At 37.6% G+C, this 13,898-nt stretch overlaps 1 pseudogene; it reads right to left on the bottom strand.

Moving 5' to 3' along the window:
- Positions 1-1,458: 1,458 nt before the first annotated feature.
- LOC122656285 lies at positions 1,459-13,898 on the bottom strand (annotated as a pseudogene).

Genomic DNA, 13,898 nt, shown 5'->3' with positions numbered 1-13,898 from the left:
GATCATATGTAATGCAGTTTCACAAAAAATAATGAGGGCAAACAGAACAAAGGTTTCTAATCATAATTAAGCCCCCTCATTCTCTTTTGATTCTGATCTTCTAACACTACTTTAACACCTTCTGTTACCACTTTCCACACCCCTGCTCTGTTTCTGTTAGTTCCCTTATCAGCCCCGATCACACCCTGCTATTATTAGCCAAAGATATCTGTCCTGTTTTAACCACTGATAGGTTTGATCTAAAGGGTTACTCAATCCAAGTTTTCCGCTCAACAGCTCTGTAGTTTTGAGTAACAAAATATCCCCCATTCTGTTAATGAGCTTTCGGTTTCCTTCATTTCTGTTTTAAACTTCTAATCATATATGCTGATTCTTTGGCCTACCCAGTTCCTGTAGTCAGTGTTTCTTGTTTCCTAATTAGCCTATTCTGTCCTTTTAGAGCTTTTGCAAATTCTACCCTAATCTCAATTTAGGGTTGGGTTTCAGACCATGCACCAAAAGAATTGTCCAAAGTGAGCATTTTTCTTAGCTTCCAACTCATATTCCACAGATTTTGGTGAATCTTCTCTACATCATCTTCTCATTAAGAATTTGCTTATCCTCCACAAACAGGCTGGTAATTAGTAGTGAAATATCATATAAAAATAATTGCCATTCAATGAAACCAACAACAACCATTGGGGTTAGATAAGAATAAAACAGAAAGAAGTTAACCAACCCTTAAGTCTTTGTTTACTGTCCTTGTCCCAAAAATTGAAAGCACCATCAGATGAAACCAACAACAACCATTGGGGTTAGATAAGAATAAAACAGAAAGAAGTTAACCAACCCTTAAGTCTTTGTTTACTGTCCTTGTCCCAAAAATTGAAAGCACCATCAGAACCTGATGTTGCAAACGTATGGTGTACATGAATAAGGGATACCCACACAAGCTCTGAAAGTATATCAAGCAACAGATAAATCAAACCTCCTCATGAGTCACAAGTTCAGAAGATACCTATGAGGGATATGATTTGAAGGGAAAAAAGAATATCTGAAACATATGGAACACTTTAATTGGTAACAGTGACAATATATTTTTTTTAATTAACATAAATCTTATAAAAAGAAAGATAATATGGTATAACAGGCCTCCGAGGAGGCAAGAGGACAGATACTATTCAACAACAAAGAACTACACCCCCGCCCCCTATAAAAGCCCACACCTCATAATGGAATGGTATTCCCATAACAGACTCTCAAAAGTAAAACGCCTTGCTTGCTCAACTCATCAGCCATCTCATTGACCACTCTAGGCGGTCATTGAAAAGAGCAATGCAGGCTAGAGGCAAGATGAGGAATGCATCCAACTAAATGTGCAAATCTCCAAGGTTTCCCGAGTATGATCAACTATACAAGTAACAACATTTACATGATCTCCTTATAAATATGCATGAACGAAATACCTGAAACAACCTGAACCATGACAAAATGGAGTAATAGGATTAGAGATGAAGAACTTACTGGAATTCCATGAACTTAGCACCTATGTCCTAGGAAAACCAAAAAGTATTGTTATACACCACAAAATGAAGAGACAACACTAAACCTATGTTTCCTATCAAGAAAAACATGAAAAAGTTAAAACTCATGGATCATGTTAAAGAAAAAAAAAATTAAAATCAGATGCAACTACTAACCAATTTGAACATTAACTGCAACACTGCAACCTCTCATCACCAGTGCAAAAGCCTCCACAACCACCAAACCATAGAACAGATGTAATGCAGTTTCACAAAAAATAATGAGGGCAAACAGAACAAAGGTTTCTAATCATAATTTAGCCACTACCAGAATATAAACTATGATTATTCACCTTAAGAATCTTTCTCTTTTTTTTGGTACTCTTAGGAGGGTGGTACCAATAAAAATTAAAATATTCCATATTACAGAAATTGAAACTCTATTTCTACACATACACGCAAGCACACAATCCAGGAACATGTACATGCAAACATGCATGAGAGCTCTGATAGGCAAGGAAGAAATGGACCATTCACCTTCAGGTTGTAAAATTCTTCTGGTTAATTCCTCCAAGTCTGAAGACAGTTCAGGAGCCCAATTTTATAGTTAAGAGCATGCAGAGTAGTTTCAAGGGTTTCACAATAAGCTGCCTAAAAAACAAACCAGGGTACCTTCTTTTGGTTGCCTTCTAAGCATGTAAAGCACTGATTGGTTGCGTCATAGCCCTGGATGAAACCCTGAATGACAAATAGAATTAGACTCCAGGACACCCAACTGAATTGGACAAATGAAAAAAATGTAGACAACAAAAAAAATTCAATATCCAAGTATCCACTAAATATTGGAAAGATGAAATCCGATGTAAGATGGAAGCTATCTGAAAGGAAAAGATTCTATCGAGTCTATCTTTTCCAAAAGCCATAGGAACACTTTTCACAACCTCATTGAGTTTAATATAGTAACTAGCATTGCTGTGAATTTTCTAATGCACTAAAGCCTGCAAAAGGTTGCAGCACATTGTTTTCAAACTTCAAACAAAAATTTCAAGGGGGGGATAAATGTGATAAATCTTCTCAAAGACCATCATTAAGAATGATTACAAGAGATGTAAACACCTTTGGCGAGTTGTCTTTCAATAGAAACAGCACCCATCCCACTGAAAGAACCGCCATGTAGGAAGGTCTTCAGACCAAACATCATCTTCTTCGCAGTTCATCCATGCCAATAACACTGTGTCGATCCTCTTAGGCAATCACAAAGAGATAAAGACAGAAAAATGCCCAATGATTAGAGAGCTAAAAATAAATTGACATCATAATGTACATGTATCTACCTCAACAGCATTTCTGGGGTCATAAAATCAGCATCTTTGGTCACTTGCCTGTGATGAATGAATGCCTCAATGCTTGAGATACTGTCATTCTCTTCTCTGGATTTAAGACAAATGTTTTTTCTAGAAGATCCTAGAAATTCGCCAACATCTTCGGATGCTCTCCAGGGGAGCTTGTAATTAAGGAGCCAATGTCTTTTTGTTTAATATTGAGAAGCAGCCTCTTCACAGTCTGCAGACGTAGTTTACAAGGCTAAATTAAAATGAGGGCAATGATGCTTCCCCTTTTTTTCTTTTTTTTCTTTTTTTTTTGGGGAGGCGGGAAGAGGGTGGTTGCAGTAGTAGGAAAAACAATAGAAACAGTCACTGAAACACAATCACTACAGATTTCATTGACAAGTAACTTCTCACCTTCTTTGTAACAGGATCTTCTTCAGTAGCATGAAAATTCAAATCCTGGTAAAAATGCTGATTAATAAATCCCCCTGTAGAAAAAGCAAGAGAGGTTGAAATCAGCACAAGCAATAAAAATAAGAATCATAACATAGTATTTCGATTCAATAACCTAAAATAATAAGCCAAAGATATTGATGACCCTGGAAACAAAGCTGCAAAAAATAAAGGGTTTAAACACCCCTCATGAGGATTGCAGGGAATCTGAAGAAAACAGATAAATGAAGTATAATACAAGTGGGAGTAAAATAACTCCACTACCACATTATTATGCATTTTATAGAAAAAACCAAAAAAATGACAACCCACCCGGGGTTAAATAACAAGAAATTTTATAACGACCCAACAAGTGCAAAGTAGAATAACCCTAAAAAATTAAAATAAAAAAGATAAAACAACAAAGGAATAGCAATTCCATAGACATCTCAGTCCTAGATATTCCACTTTCTGTTCAGTAAGTCATTGCAGCATCACCAACCCACACCCTTGTAAGGATCAGAAGATAAAATTTTGCAAGAGTCCAGAGGGAAAAAAAAGGGCAGAGTGGTCAATTTCTGAACATTCCAGATGATTTTTTCTTTAAGGCAGTACACATGGCTTTTTCATACATCCAAAAGACTACGTCAGGTCAAATAGGTTTTCTTATAAGGCAACTGAACTAGATACCTGATTGAGTTTACTTTTGATGTACAAAATCACCGTACTACAATACCCAGCTTTTTTTATTTAAATAAGTTGCTATGCCAAGAAATTTTTTAGAAGCTTAGCATAAGTACGCAATTCCCTTTAAAATTAGCATAGTATGTTCATTTGCAATCAAATTTAAGTTTCATCAAGGTTAATTTGCTCGATGAGAAAGTGTCGGGTTGTTTAATCGTTCAGATGTTAATTTGGAATCAGATTTAAGTTTCATCCACTTTAATTTGTTATTCATATTGAAGTGCTGGGTTGTCAGTGTTAACTGATGTATTTGACTCCTAAATCCAGAGTAGCACTCATTTTTTAACATGATATAACTCCCAAACTCGGCAACTCCCTAAGAGGTCTTCACCTATTTTCTTTCGCTAGTTACTAAAAAATACTATTGCTTTATTGATGGATTCTGTATTCTATCAATATCTTCGTGAAGATGTGATCACATTAAACCAACTATAGATAAAGTCCTAGAAGTCTCTAGATATGGTTCACCAGTGAAACCATTTTCAATCTCACAAAGTCCAAATAAATAACAAATTTAAAAGAAAAATAGAGGATAACATATAAAAGAAATATTCTGTCAATCGCTGGATTACAATACATCGCTATGGAAAGCATCCATGAATGCCAAAACACATTTCTCTACCCGCAATCGCAGGCCATCACTAAAAACCCATAACATACAGCTCATGTGGTTCATGTACAAATTACAAGAAAAAGGAGAGAACATGGGATTATCAGCAGGTCCAAAGTGGCTTCAGTTGAACATGCTATCTCAGGCAGGACAACCAATATACTTCATTTTGTTATTCAAATCAGTTTTCTATTATACACGATTTTCCAGAAACCTAGTTCAGCTTTCTATTATCTACACTAAATGTTCAGCAAACAAAGAAGAAAAGCAACACTTGTGAGAATGCAAGAGCTTAATGCAATTAGAAGGGAGAGGAAATGGAACGACATCTACAGTTTTACGAACTCCAGCAGGTCTCTATCCGAAAATATCATCACAGAACATATCTGCTGATCTCTCACTCTGCACAAATTGGTGAAATTGTGACTATGAAGCAGTGGAAATTAACATCTTAAAGTAATCGCAATTATTATATCCAGGCTCAAAAAATTAAAAATAAACCATCCAAGGTCACATAACGAATCAAAAGAACCATGGTAGACAAGCTTGGGGTTGATTCATGCAAATCATGCTTACCCACGTATGCAAGAAATTTAAAAAATATCTAACTGTTAATTGGTCATCTACAAACCATTGGAGTCCCATCCCCTAAGCCCCCAGCACCAGAAGTGCTCTCATGTGCAAATGTTCTATTACGTGAAGGTGATTTCCATACAGAAAATATAGGCTCGGGGACATCAGCCTCGGGACTATCATGCCTACCCTAAGAAGCTACAGACGTAGAATTAACCGCGCTCTTGGAAGAAGTATCTGTTCTGCTGCCTTGTCAACATTGAGAGAACCATTCTCTGATCCAAAGCATTTATGGTTTAGTATGAACAATGAATAAAGGCCACAAAGAAAGCAGTCATAAACTTTAAATAAAATTCCGAAACATCAAAATATAAAAACATAATTAGCTTGGAAGTGGACAACACCTTTAGTTGAGGCTTGAACATGAGCTACAACCTGCTTTTGTGACTGCTGTTGCTGTTGTTTAGACTTTTCTAGTATGGCTTGCCTTCTTTTCCTGCTCTCCTCCTTAATGCTGTCAACATCCTCCTCTTCTTGTTCCGCTAGTTGATCTTCATGATCTTCTTCTACCTCTTCATCTCTAAAGCAGAGAGCAGCATATAAGATAAATTTGAAGTTAACTAGGATACATCCAATGACTGACATTGTATACCTCAGTGATTTCTTTTCACGCCTTTCCAGATCATCATCCATGATGCTAGGCGCCTTTACGGGATCTTTTTTTCCTTTCCTGTAGTGGTAATCCGATTCATCTTTCAAATGCCTGGAATCTTTCGACCTATCTCGACCACCATATGCATCATTATGACCATCATATAGATGTCTGCCCACCCAACCACTCTCAGTCTCTCTACCTCTATCTTTATCCCGAACTCTTTCCCTCTCCCTTTCCTTCTCCCCCTCCCTATTCCTGTACCTATCTCTCTCCCTGTCCCGATCCTTCTCCTTCTCCTTCTCCTTCTCTCTCTCCCTGTCTTCTAAAAATTATTATGAAAAACTCAGACTAAGAACTGGACAAAGATTTAAAACCCAAAATGCAAAGCCCAACAAGAACATTGAGCCTGACATACTAAAATTACATTCTGCCACCAAATACAAAAATGATAAAAATAAATAAATGAAAACCTAAACATATCCACCTTCCTAAACATTTATTTTGGCCTCAAAAGAAATTGATTCATTCTTATTTTTCCTGCTCCACACAACCTTCATAAAACAAAACAATCACCTAGTATGCTATAAAATAGTATGCTAGAGCAAAAAAGTATGTCTTGTAAGGTCAGCTTGTAAAATAATATTCTTAATTCTCTCTCTAAGATTCCTGTGATATTTATGATCACTTCCAAAACAATGGTGTGCCCCCAACACCCCCCTCCCCCCCCCCCCCCCAAAAAAAAAAAAGAAGAATAATCTAGTCGGTAAAGGAATGGGGAAAAATGTTAACCCAACCAACTGTTGAAAACCGTTATCTATATTTCATGTTAGCAGTCATTAAAGACACAGAGAGAGGGAAAAGCGAACAATTCAGTCAAAACAAAAGGGGAAATTTATCATCCTCACCTCATTCAAACGAAAAGAAGGCTGCATGGAGTTTGCATTTTGACTTAGAATCTCTTCCAAAGATTTTTGATACTTCAATAAGGCATACGAAGAAGTTGTCCTCCTTTCATATGCAAGGCTTTAGGTGCAGGGGCAACAGTAGTTTTCAAGTAAATCCTTCTCATCCTGCATTTTTAACTAGAGCAAAATACAGGAAATTTTGTGTTTAGAAAATGTAAACATGACTCTTCATCAAATTATCCAAAGGAATATTTTGAAGAATTAAGTCCTTAAAAGGTCGTAATGTCATTTTCCAGCAAATGCTGAAAGTGGTAATTCTTTATACTCAATTCAATCGCACAATCAATGCCAATAGAAAAGACATACAGTGGACACAATATTCAATCTCCTTGAGGTCTAGGAATGAAATAAAAGAACATAAATAACAATATATGCAAATAGAAATAATAGTTAACAGTTAGACAATGAGGACAGCCTATACATAAAAGCATATCAATACATGTGGTACAAATGCAGGGGAAAGGGCCAATAATTGATTGGCTTCCACCAGGGAACAATCCTCCACCGAAAATATGATTATAGCCTCCCCATCCATTATATTCTTAATGATGGCAATAAACCTATACGGCAGAATATGTACTCAAAAGAAATCAATTCAATGACGGACATTTGTGTCTGTCATATCTACAAAAATAGTTGTGTGATCAACATTACACATTCTATTGGGCCAAATTTTTTGTTCTTTGAAAGAATTGCTGGTTGGTTGAATGGTGAATCTCATCTCTACATGTGCTTGGGCACAGCTGGCAGAGCCTCTCCATGTGTCTACCAAGGAGCTTTTATACTTCATACATGGCATATATTGGTAAAAGAGTTGATAAAGCAACAAAGATTTCCTAAAACCAAAGACGGGTACCACCTTATACTCCTCACAGTTGATACAATAAAGGCCTTCATAATCAGCCCAGTAAATGTTACCATTTGCAAGAACTCAAGTAAAATTCCTGATCATTTTTTCTTTAAGTCAGTACACATGGCTTCTCCATAGGTCCAACAGACTACGTCAGGTCAAAGAGGTTTTCTTATAGGGCAGCTGGACTAGATACATTGAATTTACTTTTGATCTACAAAATCACTGTACTATAATACCCAGCTTTTTTTTATTTAAATAAGTTGCTATACCAAGCAACTTTTTAGAAGTTTAGCATACGTATGCAATTCCCTTCAAAATTAGCATAGTATATTCATTTGCAATCAAATTTAAGTTTCATCAAGTTTAATTTGCTCGATGTGATAGTGTCGGATTGTTTAATGGTTCAGATGTTAATTTGGAATCAGATTTAAGTTTCATCCACTTTAATTTGTTATTCATATTAAAGTGCTGGGTTGTCTAAGTGTTAACTGTTGTATTTGACTCCTAAATCCAGAGTTGCACTCAATTTTTTAACATGATAAAACTCCTAAACTAGGCAACTCCCTAAGAGGTCTTTACCTATTTTCTTTAGCTAGTTACTAAAAAAAACTATTGCTTTGTTGATGGATTTTATGTTCGATCAATATCTTCATGTGATCACAGTCAACCAACTATAGATAAAGTCCTAGCAGTCTCTAGATATGGTTCACCAGTGAAACCTTTTTCAATCTCACAAAGTCACAATAAATAACAAATTTATAAGAAAAATAGATGATAACATATAAAAGAAATATTCTGTCAATCGCTGGATTACAATACATCACTATGGAAACATCCATGAATGCCAAAACACATTTCTCTAACCGCAATCGCAGGCCATCACTAAAAACCCATAACATACTGCTCATGTAGTGCATGTACAAATTACAAGAAAAAGGAGAGAACATGGGATTATCAGAAGGTCCAAAGTGGCTTCAGTTGAACATGCTATCTCAGGCAAGACAAACCATGTACTTCATTTAGTTATTCAAATCAGTTTTCTATTATACACAATTTTCCAGAAACCTAGTTCAGCTTTCTATTATCTACATTAAATGTTCAGCAAACAAAGAAGAAAGCCAACACTTTGAATGTGAGAATGCAAGAGCTTAATGCAATTAGAGAGGAGAGGAAATAGAACGACATCTACAGTTTTACGAACTCCAGCAGGTCTCTCTCCAAATATACCATCACAGAACATATCTGCTGGTCTCTCACTCTGCACAAATTGGTGAAATTGTGACCATGAAGCAGTGGAAATTAACATCTTAAAGTAACCGCAGTTATTATATCCAGGCTCAAAAAATTAAAAACAAACCATCCAAGGTCCCATAAGGAATCACAAGAACCATGGTAGACAAGCTTGGGGTTGATTCATACAAATCATGCTTACCCATGGTGGATCTAGTGCTGAAGCTGAATTCCGTGCTATAGCCCAGGGCATATGTGAGTTATTGTGGCTTCAGAGTTTACTCCTAGATATCCGTGGTTTTGTTCATCTTCCAATGATGTTGTACTGTGACAACAAAGCAGCAATTAGCATTGCCCACAATCCAATGCAGCATGACCATACCAAACATGTGGAGATCGACAGACACTTCATCCAGGAGAAGTTAGAGAGTGGGCAGATTTGTATCCCTTTTGTGAAGTCTGGAGATCAACTGGCTGATGTCTTTACCAAAGGGTTGAGTGGGAAGTTGTTTCATCCTAGTCTAGTCAAGTTGGGCATGTGTGATATCTATGCCCCAACTTGAGGGGGAGTGTTGAGTTATGTTACCCGATATTATAAAGGTAGTTTTGGTATTTTTCCCCTTTTATTTCCCTATAGCTATCATGGTCCGCTATACAGGGTTATTGATGTAATTGCAGTGCTTTTATGAAAGTTTTTTTTTGGTAAATGAATATATTACCGAACCCCAGGAGGGGGCAGGGAAGAGAGAACAAAGAAACAATATACAAAGAGGGGAAAGGGGCAAGAACAAGGAAGCCCACAAGGCCGACAACCAGCCAACCAAAAGGGGGAGGGGAGGCGGGCAGCCTGCCTACGCAGAGGTGACTGACCACAAAAGGGCAGAATCAAGGCCCCAAAAATCCAAAATATGCCTATTCCTAGTGGTATCCGTGGAGGGTCTCTGACGGATGCAGCTGAGCTTAGAGGATACATCAAAGGAGATGGCTTTCCAAATCACATCAAAAGACCTTGATTTGGAAGTCCATCTTCTGAGGTTTCTCTCCATCCAGATATGGTGGATAGTAGTGCAGAAAACTAGCTTCCCAATAGTGTCGCATATAGAGCTCCCAGGAAAAGCATTGAGCAACCAAAGCCATTCACGATCAAATCTCCTGATCCTTCTACTGCGCGGCCAAATAGAGGCTAAAGCTTGTTTCCAGATGGTGGAAGAGAAGGGACAGTCAAAGAAGAGGTGAGGGACATCTTCACGGCCAATCCAACAAAGGATACAAGCGGGGGCAGCGGGGATGGTTCGGTGAATAAGGAAGGCTTGTGTGAGCAGGCAGAGTCTGAGGGCACTCCAAACAGTAAGGCTATGGCGAGGGATATGGCCTTTGAACCAAACCAAGTTATGCTAGGGGACGGAGAGGCTAGAGACCCTGGAAAGGTTCCAAGCAGAAGAGGAGGAGAAGAGACCGGTGGGGGAGGGGAGCCAAATAACCTTATCTGCGTGGGAGGAGGGTAAACGGGGTAAAGGAGGAAGGTGGCCCAGATCAGCGAGATGATGACTGGGTTGATGGAAGGGTGAGGGGTCCAAGAGCCAGCAGAGATGAGGGAGGAGACAGGGGCTGCCTTAGGGAGGCCAGAGTAGGAGATGGCCCTGGGGCCAAGAATATTATAGAGAATGCCAACTGCGTGCCAAGGGTCAAATGAAAGTTATAAATATAAGGGCTAAATAATCACATCGATTATTCTAGCCATTCCCTAAATTCTGTTTGTTAACATTTTTAATGAACATAAATTTTATAAAAAGAAAGATAATATGGTATAACAGGCCTCCAAGGAGGCAAGAGCACAGATAATATACAACAACAAAGAACTACATCCCCGCCCCCTATAAAAGCCCACACCACATAATGGAATGGTATACCCATAACAGAATCTCAAAAGTAAAACGCCTTGCTTGCTCAACTCATCAGCCATCTCATTGACCACTCTAGGCTGTCATTGAAAAGAGCAATGCAGGCTAAAGGCAAGATGAGGAATGCATCCAGCGAAATGTGCAAATCTCCAAGGTTTCCTGAGTATGATCAACCATACAAGTAACAACATTTACATGATCTCCGTATAAATATGCACGAAACGAAATACCTGAAACAACCAGAACCATGACAAAATGGAATAATAGGATTAGAGATGAAGAACTTACTGGAATTCCATGAACTTAGCACCTATGTCCTAGAAAAACCAAAAAGCATTATTATACACCACAGAATGAAGACACAACACTAAACCTATGTTTCCTATCAGGAAAAATATGAAAAAGTTAAAACTCATGGATCATATTAAAGAAAAGAAAATTAAAATCGGATGCAACTACTAACCAATTTGAACAACTGCAACACTGCAACCTCTCATCGCCAGTGCAAAAGCCTCCAGAACCACCAAACCATAGATCAGATATAATGCAGTTTCACAAAAAATAAAAAGGGCAAACAGAACAAAGGTTTCTAATCATAATTTAGCCACTACAAGAATATAAACTATGATTATTCACCTTAAGAATCTATTTTTTTCTCTTTTTTTTGTTACTTGTAGGAGGGTGTACAATAAAAATTAAAATATTCCATATTACAGAAATTGAACCGCTATTTCTACACATACATGCACGCACACAATGCAGGAACATGTACATGCAAACAGGCATGAGAGCTCTGATAGGCAAGGAAGAAATGGACCATTCAACTTCAGGTTGTAAAATGCTTCTGGTTAATTCCTCCGAGTCTGAAGACAGTTCAGGAGACCAATTTTATGCATAAGAGCATGCAACGTAGTTTCAAGGGTTTCACAATAAGCTGCCTAAAAAACAAACCAGGGTACCTCTTTTGGTTGCCTACTAAGCATCTAAAGCACTGATTGGTTGTGTCATAGCCTTGGGAGAAACCCTGAATGAAAAATAGAATTAGACTCCAAGACCCAAGTGATTTGGATAAATGAAAAAAATGTAGACAACAAAAAAAATGCAATATCCAAGTATCCACTAATATTGGAAAAATGAAATCCACTGTAAGATGGAAGCTATCTGAAAGGAAAAGATTCTGTCGAGTCTATCTTTTCCAAAAGCCATAGGAACACTTTGCACAACCTCATTGAGTTTAATTTAGTAACTAGCATTGGTGTGAATTTTCTAATGCACTAAAGCCTGCAAAAGGTTGCAGCACACTGTTTTCAAACTTCAAACAAAAATTTCAAGGGGGGATAAATGTGATAAATCTTCTCAAAGACCATCATTAAGAATGATTACAAGAGCTGTAAATGCTTTTGGCGAGTTGTCTCACAATAGAAACAGAACCCATCCCACTGAAAGAACCGCCATGTAGGAAGGTCTTCAGACCAAACATCATCTTCTTCGCATTTCATCCACACCAATAACACTGTGTTGATCCTCTTAGGCAATCACAGAGAGATAAAGACAGAAATATCCAACGATTAGAGACCTAAAAATAAATTGAGATCATAATGTACATGTATCTAGCTCAACAGCATTTCAGGGGTCATAAAATCAGTATCTTTGGTCACTTGCCTGTGATGAATGAATGCCTCAATGCTTGAGATACTGTCATTCTCTTCACCAACATCTTCGGATCCTCACCAGGGGAGCTTGTAATTAAGGAACCAATGTCTTTTTGCTTAATATTGAGAAGCAGCCTCTTCACAGTCTGCAGACATAGTTTACCAGGCTAAATTAAAATGAGGGCAAGGATGCTTCCCCTTTTGTTTCTCTTTTTTCTTTTTCTTTTTTTTTTGGGGGGGGGGGAAGGAAGACGGTGGTTGCAGTAGTAGGTAAAACAATAGAAACAGTCACTGAAACATAATCACAACAGATTGCATAGACAAGTAACTTCTCACCTTCTTTGTAACAGGATCTTCTTCAGTAGCATGAAAATTCAAATCCTGGTCAAAATGCTGATTGGTAAATCCACCCTGTAGAAAAAGAAAGAGATGTTGAAATCAGCACAAGCAATAAAAATAAGAATCATAACATAGTATTTCCATTCAATAAACTAAAATAATAAGCTAAAGATATTGATGACCATGGAAACAAAGCAGCAAAAAATAAAGGGTTTAAACACCCCTCGTGAGGGTTGCAGGGAATCTGAAGAAAACAAAAATCAAATTTCAACCTTGCGGAGCATCTTCTTTGGAAAAGATCCCTTCAACTCCATGTGGAGACGCAACATGTCATTGTTTGATGGGCCTGGAAAAACGATTTTCCCCAAATAAAGCTCATACAAACAGCAACCAACAGACCATATATCCATGGGATGATCATATGGCAAGCCAAGAACTGCAGCAGGAAAAGAAAATTTACATATTTTACTGACAGAAACCAATAAAAAAAAAAAAAAACAATATCACAACAAACACATAACCCCCCCCCCCCCAAAAAAAATATATAAAAAATAAAAAATCAAGGGATATGAAACAAAGAACTTACTTATTTCAGGAGCTCAATAAAAGCAGCTCACAAGATCCGGTGTGATCTCATTTTTTCCGGCAAACATGGCAATACCATAATCACAAAGCTTCAACACATTTTTTGTCTCATTTACCTGAACGGGACAACATACATTTGTTAGAAAGTCATAAAAGAAACCACCCCAGTAATGGAAGAATAATTTAAACTCACCAGCATATTATCTGGCTTTATGTCACAATGCAGGACTCCACAGTTCCGCAGATGCTTTAATGCAATAAAAAGCTGTTTGGCATATTCTCTTACAGTTCCCAGATTAAGGCCAATATTACGACCAAACTTCTTTAGTACCTCACAAAGATTCATATGAAGAGATTCAAAAACCAAACAAAGATGATTTCAGTACTTGAAACTTGAGAAAAATCGAACACAATGGCGACTATTCTCAGGATCTGCACCAGCTAATTTCTTCAATATTATCAGCTCTTCTAAACCTGCCTTGTACCTGTGCATTGAAATACAGTCAACAGTAACTTGCACTATCCAGTT

Source organism: Telopea speciosissima, chromosome 1 (genome assembly GCF_018873765.1).
Source record: "Telopea speciosissima isolate NSW1024214 ecotype Mountain lineage chromosome 1, Tspe_v1, whole genome shotgun sequence".
Classification (NCBI taxonomy): Eukaryota; Viridiplantae; Streptophyta; class Magnoliopsida; order Proteales; family Proteaceae; genus Telopea; species Telopea speciosissima.
The sequence above is the reverse complement of the archived record's forward strand: the minus strand, read 5'-3'. Positions and strand labels throughout refer to the sequence as shown.